This window comes from Carcharodon carcharias, chromosome 10, assembly GCF_017639515.1.
Source record: "Carcharodon carcharias isolate sCarCar2 chromosome 10, sCarCar2.pri, whole genome shotgun sequence".
Taxonomy (NCBI): domain Eukaryota; kingdom Metazoa; phylum Chordata; class Chondrichthyes; order Lamniformes; family Lamnidae; genus Carcharodon; species Carcharodon carcharias.
In genome coordinates this window covers 35,208,101-35,221,595 of record NC_054476.1, presented here as the reverse complement: position 1 = coordinate 35,221,595, position 13,495 = coordinate 35,208,101, and the positions used below count along the sequence as shown (strand labels likewise).

The following is a 13,495-nucleotide window of genomic DNA, read 5'->3' as shown; positions in this document are numbered from 1 at the left end:
TGGAGTTGGCAAAGATATAGAAATTTTAAGGGATACAGAGCGAATCAATCCTTAATGTTATTGGATAATGATACTTGTTGTTCAGAGGGAATTTTGCAAGAATAGGTATTAGTAAGGAGAACTCATGGAGAAACAAATGTATTCCATTGTGTAATTTGAAAAGTAGCTTGAAATAGGTGAAGTGATTGTAGGACTAGTGGAGAAATTGCCTATTTCAAGGGTTCGATTTATCTTAGGAAATAATGTAGCTGGGACACATGTTGCTGATGCCTTCTGTAATTGAGCAGCCTGTGGAAAAGCAAACTACAGAACTGTTGCAGGAGGAACATCCTGGTTTATTTCCAGACTGTGTGGTAACACAATCACAGACTCATAGGTTGAGATAGGAGGAGTCTAGAAGACATCTAAGAGGAGACAGGGCAAAGAGACTGGAATGCAATTAGCTGATACTATCTTTAATAAAATTGTTCAGGAGAGAATGGAGGAGAATGAAGTAAGAGGACCACTCAAACTAATTCATGAGAAGTTAGTAAGAATTCAGAAACCACACTCTTGGACTAAGTATCAAAGCTCAGGGAAAAATTGAACAGAGCGTATGAATTAGCTAAAGAGCATTTAAAAATATCACAGCAGGAGCTGAAGACAAAAGCAGACTCATAGCTTTGTAGCTGGGGAAAAGTATTAGTTTTGTTGCCAGTATTAGGTGAACCATTAAAAGCCAGGTTTAGTGAGCCATACCAAATTGAAAGAAATTAAGTGAAGTGAATTATTTACTAAGAGGTCCAGATAGAAGAAAAAAACCAGAGGGTATTTCATATAAATATATTTAAAAAGCGCTTCCAAAAGGAGGATAACTAAAAAGAAATATTAGTAGCGATGGATCAGGAAAAGGAAGTAGGGATGGAAGATTTTGAAATTGATTTTCCTCAAATTCAATTGGACAACGAGGAAGTGCTTAAGAGTTTGAATGAAATACTGAGTTACCTTCCAGAAAAGAATCGAAGTGACTTGAGAGAGTTATTGCAGTCACATAGAACTATCTGTGGGGATAAATTGGGAAAAATTAAAAGGTAGCTGATGTAGATGTGGGCAATTCTGTACCAATCAAGCAACATCCTTATAGGTTGAATCCAGTAAAATTATGGCAAATGCAAAAAGAAATTGAATTTATGCTCAAGAATTACATTATTGAGTTGAGTTGCAGTAACTGGAGTTCACTTATTGTGATGGCACCAAAGCCGGATGGAACACAAAGACAGTGTGGATTATCAAAAAGTGAATGCAGTGAGGAAAGCAGATTCATATCCTACTCCACGTCTGGAAGACTACATTGAGAAAGTGGGATAATCAAAGTTCATTACAAAGATTGACTTGCTGAAAGGATATTGGCAAGTACCATTTGGGTGATGATCGAAGATTGTTTTTGCAATTGGAAGCTGTGACGAGTGGTGTACCACAGGGATCAGTGCTGGGACCCTTGCTGTTTGTAGTGTACGTGAATGATTTAGTGAATATAAGAGGTATGATCAGTAAGTTCGCAGAAAATTGGTGATGTTGTAAATACTGAGGAGGATAGCCTTAAAATACAGGACGATATAGATGGGCTGGTAAGATGGGCAGAGCAGTGTCAAATGGAATTTAATCCTGAGAAATGTGAGGTGATTTTGGGAGGACTAACAGCAAGGGAATGCACAATGAATAGTAGGACTCTACGAAGTACAGAGGATCAGAAGGACCTTGGTGTACATACCCATAGATCCCTGATGGCACAGGTAGATAAGGTGATTAAGAAGGCATATGGGATGCTTGCCTTTATTAGCCAAGGCATAGAATATAAGAGCAGGGAGGTTATGTTGGGGCTGTATAAAACACTAGTTAGACCACAGCTGGAGTACTGTGTGCAGTTCTGGTCGCCACACTATAGGAAAGATGTGATTGTGCTGGAGAGGGTGCAGAGGAGATTCACTAGGATGTTGCCTGGGCTAGAGAGTTTCAGCTATGAAGAGAAACTGGATAGGCTAGGGTTGTTTTCCTTAGAGCAGAGAAGGCTGAGGGGTACCTGATAGAGGTATACAAAATTATGAGGGGCATAGATAGGAAGAAACTTTTCCCCTTAGCAGGGGTGTCAATGACCAGGAAGCATAGATTTAAGCTAAGGGGCAGGAGGTTTAGAGGGGATTTGAGGAAAAATATTTTCACCCAGAGGGTGGTTGGAATCTGGAACACACTGCCTGAGGGGGTGGCAGAGGTAGGAACTCTCACAATATTTAAGAAGTATTTAGGTGGGCACTTGAAAACCATAGCATACTGGGCTAGAGGTCAAGTGATTGAAAATGGGATTAGGGTAGGTATTTGATGGCTGGCATAGACATGATGGGCCAAAGGGCCTGTTTCTGTGCTGTATAATTCTATGACTATCAGAAAGGGAAGAGGTTTCAGCTTTTGTAACACCAGATGGACTCTATCAGTTCAAAGTCATGCCGTTTGCTATGAAAAATGCACCAGTGACCTTCCAGAGACTAAAGAATAAAGTTATTGCTGGACTGAGTCCCTGTGCTGTGTATATTGATGATCTGGCAGCATTCAATCAAACATAGAATTGTGCTTTTTTTTTCCTTTATTCTTTTAATAAATACTTTACTATAAAATCATCACAAGTAATCAGGGAAATCATTACCTGATTTCAGAAGCATTCCTCATATTATACAATTTGCAAAAACCGTTTTGGCAGCTATTTCAAGTTTCCCTCTGGGACTTGAGCAGCTCGGCATTTACCATCCGCTGTGCCATAACACTACAAACAGCCAGCTTTAAAAATATACCTGGGATAACAGAACTGTCAGGATTATAATTAATCGGAATATGGTGGTGTTTTAAGAAATAACTGACTGCACATGTCTAAATGAAATAAAGGCTTCATAGCAGACCAAGAATTTAATAGGAATTTGCCTCTGAGATTTTCCACATTTGAACTGTAAAGTAACCTACTCCAGTGACAGATGCAAACCACTCAAAAATTAAATTTTTGAGCTGTATTTTTGAACTAACATGGAGATCCTGTGAAGACTATTTATTTCACAGGGCAAGATTATGGAATTACCCCTGCCCCTTCTGATTCAAACACCATTTCAAGTTACTGTGAAACTGGGCAACGGCTGTTGGGCTGAAACAATCCAGCCTCTCAAATAGTTCCCCGTGTCAGAGATCAAAATCTCAAGACTGCAAATGCTCGTGTATCCCTTCTGATGTTAGTTTAATGCTTATAAACACCTGTGGCAATGCTCGGTCACTTTCTCATGCAAGCAGTACAATCAGCAAATGGTGCCAAGAGTACAGGCCAGCTCCATTTCTTAATACTAATCTCCAATAAGATTGTGTTGTGGACAAAAGATTTTTTACCTCCAAAAAGGAACCCATTTCAAAATAAAATATTTAGCTACTAATATGTCACAAGTATCAAATTTAGATGTGAGGAATTTGCATATTGTATACATGCTCACTATCTTGGCTTCTTGATCAAATCCTGTGTCACAAACACTTCCTACTTCCATCTCCATCCAACCTGTTACCTGTCTCTGACCCAGCTCAGCCCATCTACTGCTAAAATCCTTATCACTTGCCCCATGTACCTCCAGATTCAATCACGTCAATGTTCAGCTTGCCATCCTCATACCCTCCATAAATTGTAGCCAGTCCAAAACTTTGCTGTCTGCATCTAATCTGCCAACTAGCCCAGAACACCCTCAAGCTTAAAATTCTTGCCCTTATATTTAAATCCCTCAGCCTCGCCCCTTCCTCACCTCTTTCTGCACCAAAAACCTCCCCAAATCTTTAACTTCTACCTTTTGTTAATCTCTTTCTATCAGTACCCTGCCTTGAGCTGCTAAGTTTCTTCTTTCTAGGATCCCCTTTTGCCTTCACTACCTCCCCTTTAGCATGCTCCTGATAGGTTACTTCTGCAACCAAACTATTACCACTGTCTGCTCACGCCTTCTTTGACGTGGCACTAGGTTCTCTAATGACTTTGGAACACAGGTTTTTTTCTACATTAATATGATCTTATTTCAAGTATTAACTGTTTCCATCTGGGCAAACAGCAATACATTTAATTTGGCATTATAATACAAGTTCAACATGAACCGTATTTTAAGTCTTAGTACTTTTCTTGGATTAAAAATTACACATGGCTGCTTTTGTATTCAGAAGTTCCCCAACTGCCCGTGAGGGATCTCTTTTTGTTGATAACCAAATGTTTTAAAATAGATCAGGCCGACTAACAATCAGCTTTAAAATTGATCAAAATAAGATTCAACACTTTGCATTACTGTTCTTTTTCGATAAACTGCTGCAACAAACTGTAGCAAATTGCATAACAGAAAAATATTGGGAAACATTATAAATGTGATATCTCTAGCTTCACAAATGACAGGCAACAAAACATTAGAGCTGCTCCTCTTAACTTGCATTTATATCGTATCTTTATTGTATAATAAAATGTCCCATGGGGTGATTATCAGACAACATTTGACACCAAACTCCATTAAGGAGATATTCAGATGGGTAACCAAAAGCTTGGTCAAAGAGGTAGTTTAATGGACCAAGGTGGAATGGTTTAGCATTTAAAAGATAACATGCAGATTTTTTTCACCAAGTTTTTTAAAAAAAAAAACCTCTAAGAACTTGAAGTAAAAAGGATCAATGTGTTTCATTTACTGTGCATTTCAGCCTATAGATCATTTATAAATGCACTTTTTAGAGATTAATTAAACAGACCATCAAGGTTCAGGAGATCTCAAAAATGCTCCACTGATAATGAATTACACTGAAGTAGATAACTGTTTATATGTCAGCATCCTTGTTTCTTTCCATTCACACTTGGCCAGTTTTCACTTTTTGATTTTAGCTCATCAGCATTGAATGCTTGTGTGTTTACAGAAACTCATTATATCCTGACTAGAGATGAAACAGTATTTGGTGTGGAAGTATTGCAGAAATTCCTTCACAATTGTCAGTGTAAACACAGCCAGAGAATCTCTTGCAATGGTTTCTCTTCCCCTCTGGCACCATTTCCTCCATGTCACCCAAGGATCGATCCTTCCTCACCTACGCCCCTCGATGGTATCATCTGAAAAGAGTGTCAGTTTCCACACGTATACTGACGACATGAAGGTCTACCTCACCATTACCTCTCCCAATTCCCCCAGAGTCTCTAAATTATCCAACTGCTTATTCAATATCCAGTGAACAGAAATCTCCTCCAATTAAGTACTGGAAAGATCTGCTCCATTCTCCTTCCCCTGCTACAGATTCCCTGGCATCTGACTGTTTGCAAGCTTGGTGTCATATTTGGCCCTGAGATGAGTTTCTGACCACAAGCTATTTCCATCTCTGTAAAATTGCCTGACTCCACCCTACCTCAGCTCATCTGCGACAGAATCCATCATCTGAGTTTTTGTTACCTTTAGGCCATGACTATTCTAACACACTCCTGGTTGCCCTCCCCCATTCTACCCCACTGAGATCATGCTAAACTCTGCTGTCTGTGCCTTTACTTGCACCAAGTCCCATTCACTTATCAGCCCTGTACTCGCTGGCTTCCATCAGCTCCCTGTTAAGTAATTTCCCCCCCAATTTTAAAATTCTCATCTTCATTTTCAAATCCAACCATGGCCTCACCCTCCCTATCTCTGCAATCTCCCCCAGCCCCACAACACCACAACTGCTCAGCTAATAAATACTAGCCTCTTGCGCATCTTAATCACTCCATCACTAAAGCCTTCAGCTGCCTGGGCCCTAAGCTCTGGAATTCCCTTTCTAAACCATCCACCATTCTTTTATCCTTTAAGACCCTTGTTAAAACGCCTTCGACCAAGTTTTTGGTAATCTGACTTAATATTTCCTTATGTGGCTGCTTTATAATGCTCCTATGAATCACCTATGGATGTTTCATTACATTAAAGGCATTATACAAATAAGTTCTTGTTAGAAGCTCCTCAAAATGCTCTCTTTGGTCAACCTTTTGATTATCTGCCTGAATGTAGCTCAATGTCAAACTTTGCCTTATAACACTCCTGTACAGCTCTTTGGGACATATATGTTGCCCCGCCCCACTAGTCTTTCCACCCCACCCCCACTAGAGCTGTACCTTGAGTGCCCTACCATCCATTCTTAATTAAAAAACATTCATTTAGATAATATCACTACCTTCAACACCTCTGTGTTCTTTTGATTATCTGCTCCTATCACTGCTTGCTTGTCCCTACAACCACACCCCCACCACCCCCCCCAACTTCTCTCCCTCCCCCCCTCTTAAACCAGCTTATATTTCACCCCTCTCCTTATATGCACTCAGTTCTGTGGAAGGGTCATGAGGACTCGAAACATCAACTCTTTTCTTCTCCGCCGATGCTGCCACACCTGCTGAGTTTTTCCAGGTAATTCTGTTTTTGTTTTGGATTTTCAGCATCCGCAGTTTTTTGTTTTTATTAATATGTTAAAGGTTCAACAAGTTGTTGTTGGCATAAAATCATACACAGAGCTTGTATTTGGCCATCAACAGCAAATGGCACAAATACTGTCAGGAAGAAATGAAATAAAACATTACAAAAATTGCAAAATATTTACAGCACATAAACAAGTAATTCTTACCTATCAGATTCATGCCAGTGTTCATACTCCACAAAAGTCTCCTCCCACCCTTCAGCTACCTCTATCAGCATATTCTTCAATTCCTTTCTCCATCATATCTATCTAGCTTCATCTTAAATGCATCAATGCTATTCACTTTAACCACTCCTTGTGGTAGCATGTGTTATTGGAATGTTAACTGTATTATCAAGGTTAAGGATACACAGGTGAAGGGTGTTAATTACCTTGAGCACATATACAGAAACACTTAGGCATTAGTATAGTGGTTAGTAAACCTGCCTGTCACGCACGAGATAATTCCCCAATGGGGAGAAGTAATTGTCTGAATAATTGCCAGCTGAAGGTGGTGATGCTTTTAAGCTGCCAATTTAATTAGTTTTTGTTAATTAGTTTGTTTTCTTTTAATTAGTACTCAAAATACTTCTGGGGCACTGAGTGCTGTTAGGGAGGAGACATTTGTAAGGTGGTGTTCTGTAAATAAATCTAGTATTAAGTGAAAGATTAGTGTCTAGTTCACCAACTAGCTTCAAAATCAGTTAACAAGAAGTTCCACATTCTCAGGGTAAAGACGTTTCTCCCAAATTCCCTATTTATTAATTACTCTCTTATTTATAGCCCCTAGTTCTCGACTCTGCACCTCTCTTCTCTCCCCTCCCCCCAAAGCAGAACCATCTGCTCGATGTTGATCTTATCAAGCTATGTTTGTAAAAAGTGATTATGGATTCATCACCCACTGTTCCTTAGAGGGGCATGTTCCTTGTCCTAAGAAACCCATCTGTAAAAGAAAAACATCTTGGCCTTTACTGTTGATGCTGTTTAATTTATGCCCTGTGGTCACTGGCTCACATCAGTTTTCCTTATTCCATATTCCAATAATAATCTATGATTTTTAAAAAACCTCATGAACAGATGCAATAACTTTTAAAAGGGAATTTGATAAGTGCTTGAAAGAAGAAATTGTGCAAGGCTATGGGCAATAGCTCCAGGAATAAGGACTTCAGTTATGTGGAGAGACCGGAGAAGTTAGGATTGTCGTCTTTAGAGCAGTGAAGGTTAAGGAGAGATTTTACGGAAGTGTTTAAAATCATGAAGGGTTTTGATAAAAATAAAGAGAATCTATTTCTACTGGCAGGAAGATTGGAACCAGAAGAGAGATTTAAGGCAATTGGTGAGGGGAGGAGAGATAAAAACAATAAATAGCAGAAGAGTCCATACGGCTCCTTGAGCCTGCTCTGCCATTCAACACGATCATGGCTGATCTCGGGCCTACCTGCCCACTCCCCATATCCCTCAATTCCCTCAGAACAAAAATCTGTCTAAATGAAATATGTTCAACGATGGAGCATCTACACTCCTCTGGCATAGAGAATTCTAAAGATTCGACCATTGGAGAAAAGTAATTCTTCATCCCAGTCCTAAATGATCAGTCCCTTTTCTCATGTTCTAGATTCCTCAGCCAGGGAAAACAACCTATGTGTCTAAAACAAAAACAAAAATACCTGGAAAAACTCAGCAGATCGGGCAGCATCTGCGGAAAGGAACACAGTTAACGTTTCGAGTCCAAATGATCCTTCAACAGAACTATGTAAAAATAGAAGAGAGGTGAAATATAAGCTGGTTTAAAGGGGGGCGTGGGACAAGTAGAGCTGGATAGAGGGCCAGTAATAAGTGGAGATAACCAAAAGATGTCACAGACAAAAGGACAAAGAGGTGTTGAAGTTGGCAATATTATCCAAGGAATGTGCTAATTAAGGGTAGAAAGCTGGACAAGCAAGGTACAGAGAGCCCTGGGGGGGGGGGGGGGGGGGAGAGTGGGAGTTGGGGGGGGGGGGGGGGGGGGGGGGGGCAGAGTGGGAGTTGGGGGGGGGGGGGGGGGGGCAGAGTGGGAGTTGGGGGGGGGGAGAGAGTTGGAGTTGGGGGGGGGGAGAGAGTTGGAGTTGGGGGGGGGGAGAGAGTTGGAGTTGGGGGGGGGGAGAGAGTTGGAGTTGGGGGGGGGGGAGAGAGTTGGAGTTGGGGGGGGGGGAGAGAGTTGGAGTTGGGGGGGGGGGAGAGAGTTGGAGTTGGGGGGGGGGAGAGAGTTGGAGTTGGGGGGGGGGGAGAGAGTTGGAGTTGGGGGGGGGGAGAGAGTTGGAGTTGGGGGGGGGGAGAGAGTTGGAGTTGGGGGGGGGGAGAGAGTTGGAGTTGGGGGGGGAGAGAGTTGGGGGGGGAGAGAGTTGGGGGGGGGAGAGAGTTGGGGGGGGGAGAGAGTTGGGGGGGGGAGAGAGTTGGGGGGGGGAGAGAGTTGGGGGGGGGAGAGAGTTGGGGGGGGGAGAGAGTGGGGGGGGAGAGAGTTGGGGGGGGGAGAGAGTTGGGGGGGGGAGAGAGTTGGGGGGGGGAGGAGAGTGGGGGGGGGGAGAGAGTGGGGGGGGGGGAGAGAGAGTGGGGGGGGGGAGAGAGAGTGGGGGGGGAGGAGAGTGGGGGGGGGAGAGAGAGTGGGGGGGGAGAGAGAGTGGGGGGGGGAGAGAGAGTGGGGGGGGAGAGAGAGTGGGGGGGGGAGAGAGAGTGGGGGGGGGGAGAGAGAGTGGGGGGGGGAGAGAGAGTGGGGGGGGGAGAGAGAGTGGGGGGGGGGAGAGAGAGTGGGGGGGAGAGAGAGTGTGGGGGGGAGAGAGTGGGGGGGGAGAGAGTGGTGGGGGGAGAGAGAGGTGGGGGGATACAGAGGTGGGGGGATACAGAGGTGGGGGGATACAGAGGTGGGGGGATACAGAGGTGGGGGGAGAGAGAGGTGGGGGGAGAGAGAGGTGGGGGGAGAGAGAGGTGGGGGGAGAGAGAGGTGGGGGAGAGAGAGAGGGGGGGAGAGAGAGAGAGGGAGAGAGTGGGAGTTTGGGGGGGGGAGGGAGAGTGGGAGTTGGGGGGCTGGAGGGAGAGTGGGAGTTGGGGGGGGTGGAGGGAGAGCGGGAGTTGGGGGGGGTGGAGGGAGAGCGGGAGTTGGGGGGGGTGGAGGGAGAGCGGGAGTTGGGGGGAGAGCGGGAGTTGGGGGGCGGGGGGGAGAGCGGGAGTTGGGAGGCGGGGGGGAGAGCGGGAGTTGGGGGGCGGGGGGGAGAGCGGGAGTTGGGGGAGAGAGCGGGGAGTTGGGGGAGAGAGCGGGGAGTTGGGGGAGAGAGCGGGGAGTTGGGGGGGAGAGCGGGAGTTGGGGGGGAGAGCGGGAGTTGGGGGGGAGTTGGGGGGGAATTGGGGGGGAGTTGGGGGGAATTGGGGGGAATTGGGGGGGAGTTGGGGGGCGGGGGGGAGAGTGGGAGTTGGGGGGCGGGGGGGAGGAGTGGGAGTTGGGGGGCGGGGGGGGAGAGTGGGAGTTGGGGGGGGGGGGGGAGAGAGTGGGAGTTGGGGGGGGGGAGAATGGGAGTTGGGGGGGGGGCCGGGTGGGAGTTGGGGGGGGGGGGGAAGAGTGGGAGTTGGGGGGGGGGAAGAGTGGGAGTTGGGGGGGGGGGAAGAGTGGGAGTTGGGGGGGGGAAGAGTGGGAGTTGGGGGGGGGAAGAGTGGGAGTTGGGGGGGGGAAGAGTGGGAGTTGGGGGGGGGGGAGAGAGTGGGAGTTGGGGGGGGGGGGGAGAGAGTGGGAGTTGGGGGGGGGGGGGAGAGTGGGAGTTGGGGGGGGGGGGGAGAGTGGGAGTTGGGGGGGGAGTGGGGGGAGAGTGGGGGGGGTGGTGGTGGGGGATGGGGGGGAAGTGCGGGGTGGTGGGGGATGGGGGGAAGTGCGGGGTGGTGGGGGATGTGGGGGGGTGGGAATGGGTGGTGTGGAGGGGTGGGTGGGGGTGGGAAATAGGGGGTGGGGGAGGATGGGAGGGGGTGGGGGAGGGTGGGGGAGGATGGGGGTGGGGGGTGGGGAGGGTGGGGGGTGGGGAGACGGTGGTGGGGGGAAGTGGGGGGTGGGGGGAGGGGGTTGAGGTGGGGGGGTGGTGTGGGGGGGAAGTGGGGAGGGTGGGAAGTGGGGAGGGGTGGGGGAGGGTGGGAAATGGGTGGGGGTGGGAAATGGGGGGGTGGGGGAAGTTGTGGAGGGTGGCGGGGTTGGGGGAGGGTGGGAAATGGCGGAGTTGGGGGAGGGTGGGGGATGGGAAATGGGAGTATAGGGGAGGGTCCGGGGGGAAATGGGGGTGTGGGGGAGGGTGCATGGGGAAAATGGGGGTGTGGGGGAGGGTGCATGGGGAAAATGGTGGGGGTGGGGGAGAAAATGGGGGGGTGGGGGAGGGTGCGGGGGGAAATGGGGGGGGGTGGGGGGAATGGGTGGGAAATGGGGGTGTGGGGGGAATGGGTGGGAAATGGGGGGGTGGGGAGGAATGGGTGGGTGGGGGGAAACGGGGGTTGGGGGGCTGGTGGAGGCGGGAGAGTGGGGGATGGGGGGATGGTGGGGGGAAGTGGGGGGGTGGTGTGGGGGTAAGTGGGGGTAAGTGGTGGGGGGGAATGGGGGTGGGGAATGGAGGGAAATGGGGGGTGGGTGGGGTGGGGAAATGGGGGGGGGTGGGGTGGGGGGGGGGAATGGGGGGTGGGGTGGGGGGGGGGAAATGGGGGGTGGGGGGGAAGTGGGGGGAATGGTGGGGTGGGGAGGGTGGGGGGAAAACAGGGGGGTGGGGGGAAAACGGGGGGGGGGGGGGTGGGGGGGAAATGGGGGATGGGGTGAAGGAATCGAAAAAGGCTAAAAGATAGAGATAAAACAATGGATGGAAATACATTTTAAAATAATGGAAATAGGTGAGAAAATAAAAATCTATATAAATTATTGGGGAAAAAAAGGGGGATCAGAAAGCGGGTGGGGATGGAGGAGAGAGTTCATGATCTAAAACTGTTGAACTCAATATTCAGTCCGGAAGGCTGTAAAGTGCCTAGTCGGAAGATGAGGTGCTGTTCCTCCTCTTTACAGACACTTTACAGCCTTTCGGACTGAATATTGAGTTCAACTATTTTAGATCATGAACTCTCTCCTCCATCCCCACCCCCTTTCCGATCCCCCCCACCTTTTTTTTCCAATAATTTATATAGATTTTTCTTTTCCCACCTATTTCCATTATTTTTATATGTATTTCCATCCATTGTTTTATCTCGACCTTTTAGCCTTTTTCGATTCCTTCACCCCACCCCCACTAGGGCTATCTGTACCTTGCTCGTCCTGCTTTCTACCCTTAATTAGCACATTCCTTAGATAATATCACCACCTTCAACACCTCTTTTGTCCTTTTGTCTGTGACATCTTTTGGTTATCTCCACCTAACACTGGCCCTCTATCCAGCTCTACTTGCCCCCCCCCCCACCTCACCTTAAACCAGCTTATATTTCACCTCTCTTCTATTTTTACTTAGTTCTGTTGAAGGGTCATTCGGACTTGAAACGTTAACTGTGTTCCTCTCCGCAGATGCTGCCAGATCTGCTGAGTTTTTCAGGTTTTTTTTGTTTTGGATTTCCAGCATCCGCAGTTTTTTGCTTTTAACCTATGTGTCTACCCTACCAAGGCCCTTCACGATCTTAGAGGAGGTTTTTTGTTTAAAAACACATCGAGTTGTGATCTGGAATACACTGCCTGAAATGATGTTGGAACAGGTTCAACAATAACTTTCAAAAGGAAACTGGATAAATACTTGATGGGGAACCGTTTGCAGGGTTATGGGGAACCAGCAGTGGAGACTGGGTCCAACTGGATAAGCTCTTTCAAAGAGCCAGTAAAGGCACGATAGGCCGAATGGACTCCTCCTGTGCTGTCTCATTATAATGATCACAAAAGGGTCAATTACATACTGACTCCGAGCCTCCCTGATCCAACTGCCGGCGGAAATCTGTCTTTGACCATCGTCAAACATCTCAGCAGCCGGAAAAAGCTCCAACCCGGCCCTTGAACAACAAGATATAAAAACAAAAAACTGCGGATGCTGCAAATCCAAAACACAAACATAATTACCTGGAAAAACTCAGCAGGTCTGGCAGCATCGGCGGAGAAGAAAAGAGTTGACGTTTCGAGTCCTCATCACCCTTCAACAGAACTGAGTGAGGACTCGAAACGTCAACTCTTTTCTTCTCCGCCGATGCTGCCAGACCTACTGAGTTTTTTCCTTGAACAACAAACCTAGGCTGAGACAATCATCCGCTTGCTCGGAGGGAGTGGGGACGGGGCCTAGGGCTGCCTGGCAACCCAGGGTCCCAGCCTCTCCCGGGCTCTCTGCTCACTGTGTAGACTACATGCGCGCAGTAAAGACAAAGGGCTTGACAGCGGGACTTACCTGGCAAGACCGGGAGTCCGGGGCTAGGTCGCCGGATTCTCTGTAACTTTCACCCGGGGGCAAACTGATCAGCACAGGCCCCTAGCTCAAAACCTCGCGAGAGTTCAGGGGGAAAGTGTTGGAGTGCCTGCGCAATTTCGTCACGCGGCCCTCTCATTTTGCGCCTGCGCAATCCCCTCACTGTGCCCGTCGCTTCCCAACTGCGTCTGCGCAGTCCCCTCCCTGTCGCCGTCGCTTCCCAATTGCGCCTGCGCAATCCAGTCTCTCTCTCTCTCTCTCTCTCTCTTTCTCTCTCTGTTCCCTTCCCCCCAACCCTAATTTTTGGAGCGTGTGCTCCGGAAATTCCCATATTCAAGCATCCAGCATTCAAGTCCCAACAGGATTTGACCACAAAATCCAGGCTGACGCTGCATTGCAATACTGAGGGAGTGCTGAACTGCCAGAGGTGTTGTCTTTCCGATGAGACATTAAAACGTGGCCTGTTCCGTCAGCTGGATTTAAAAGATCTCTCATCACTATTGTGAAGGAGTACGGAGTTCTCCCCAGTATCAATATTCTTCAGTCAAATATTCTTCAGTTAAATAGACATTGGAGCATTATTACATTGCTAT

The 13,495-nt window shown here is 47.5% G+C and overlaps 1 protein-coding gene across 4 annotated transcripts in view; it reads right to left on the bottom strand.

Moving 5' to 3' along the window:
• Positions 1–13,021, bottom strand: part of btbd10b (BTB (POZ) domain containing 10b) — a 102,954-nt gene extending 89,933 nt beyond the window's left edge. Inside the window, exons 1-2 of one of the 4 annotated variants that reach the window (XM_041196931.1) lie at positions 12,885–12,980; positions 985–1,040 (exon numbers count right to left, since the gene is read on the bottom strand). The gene's annotated coding sequence lies outside the window, so the exon portion shown is untranslated. Of the gene's footprint in view, positions 1–984; positions 1,041–12,884 lie in introns of all 4 variants that reach the window. The other 3 variants (XM_041196934.1, XM_041196932.1, XM_041196930.1) reach the window with 3 other exon arrangements.
• Positions 13,022–13,495: the final 474 nt, after the last annotated feature.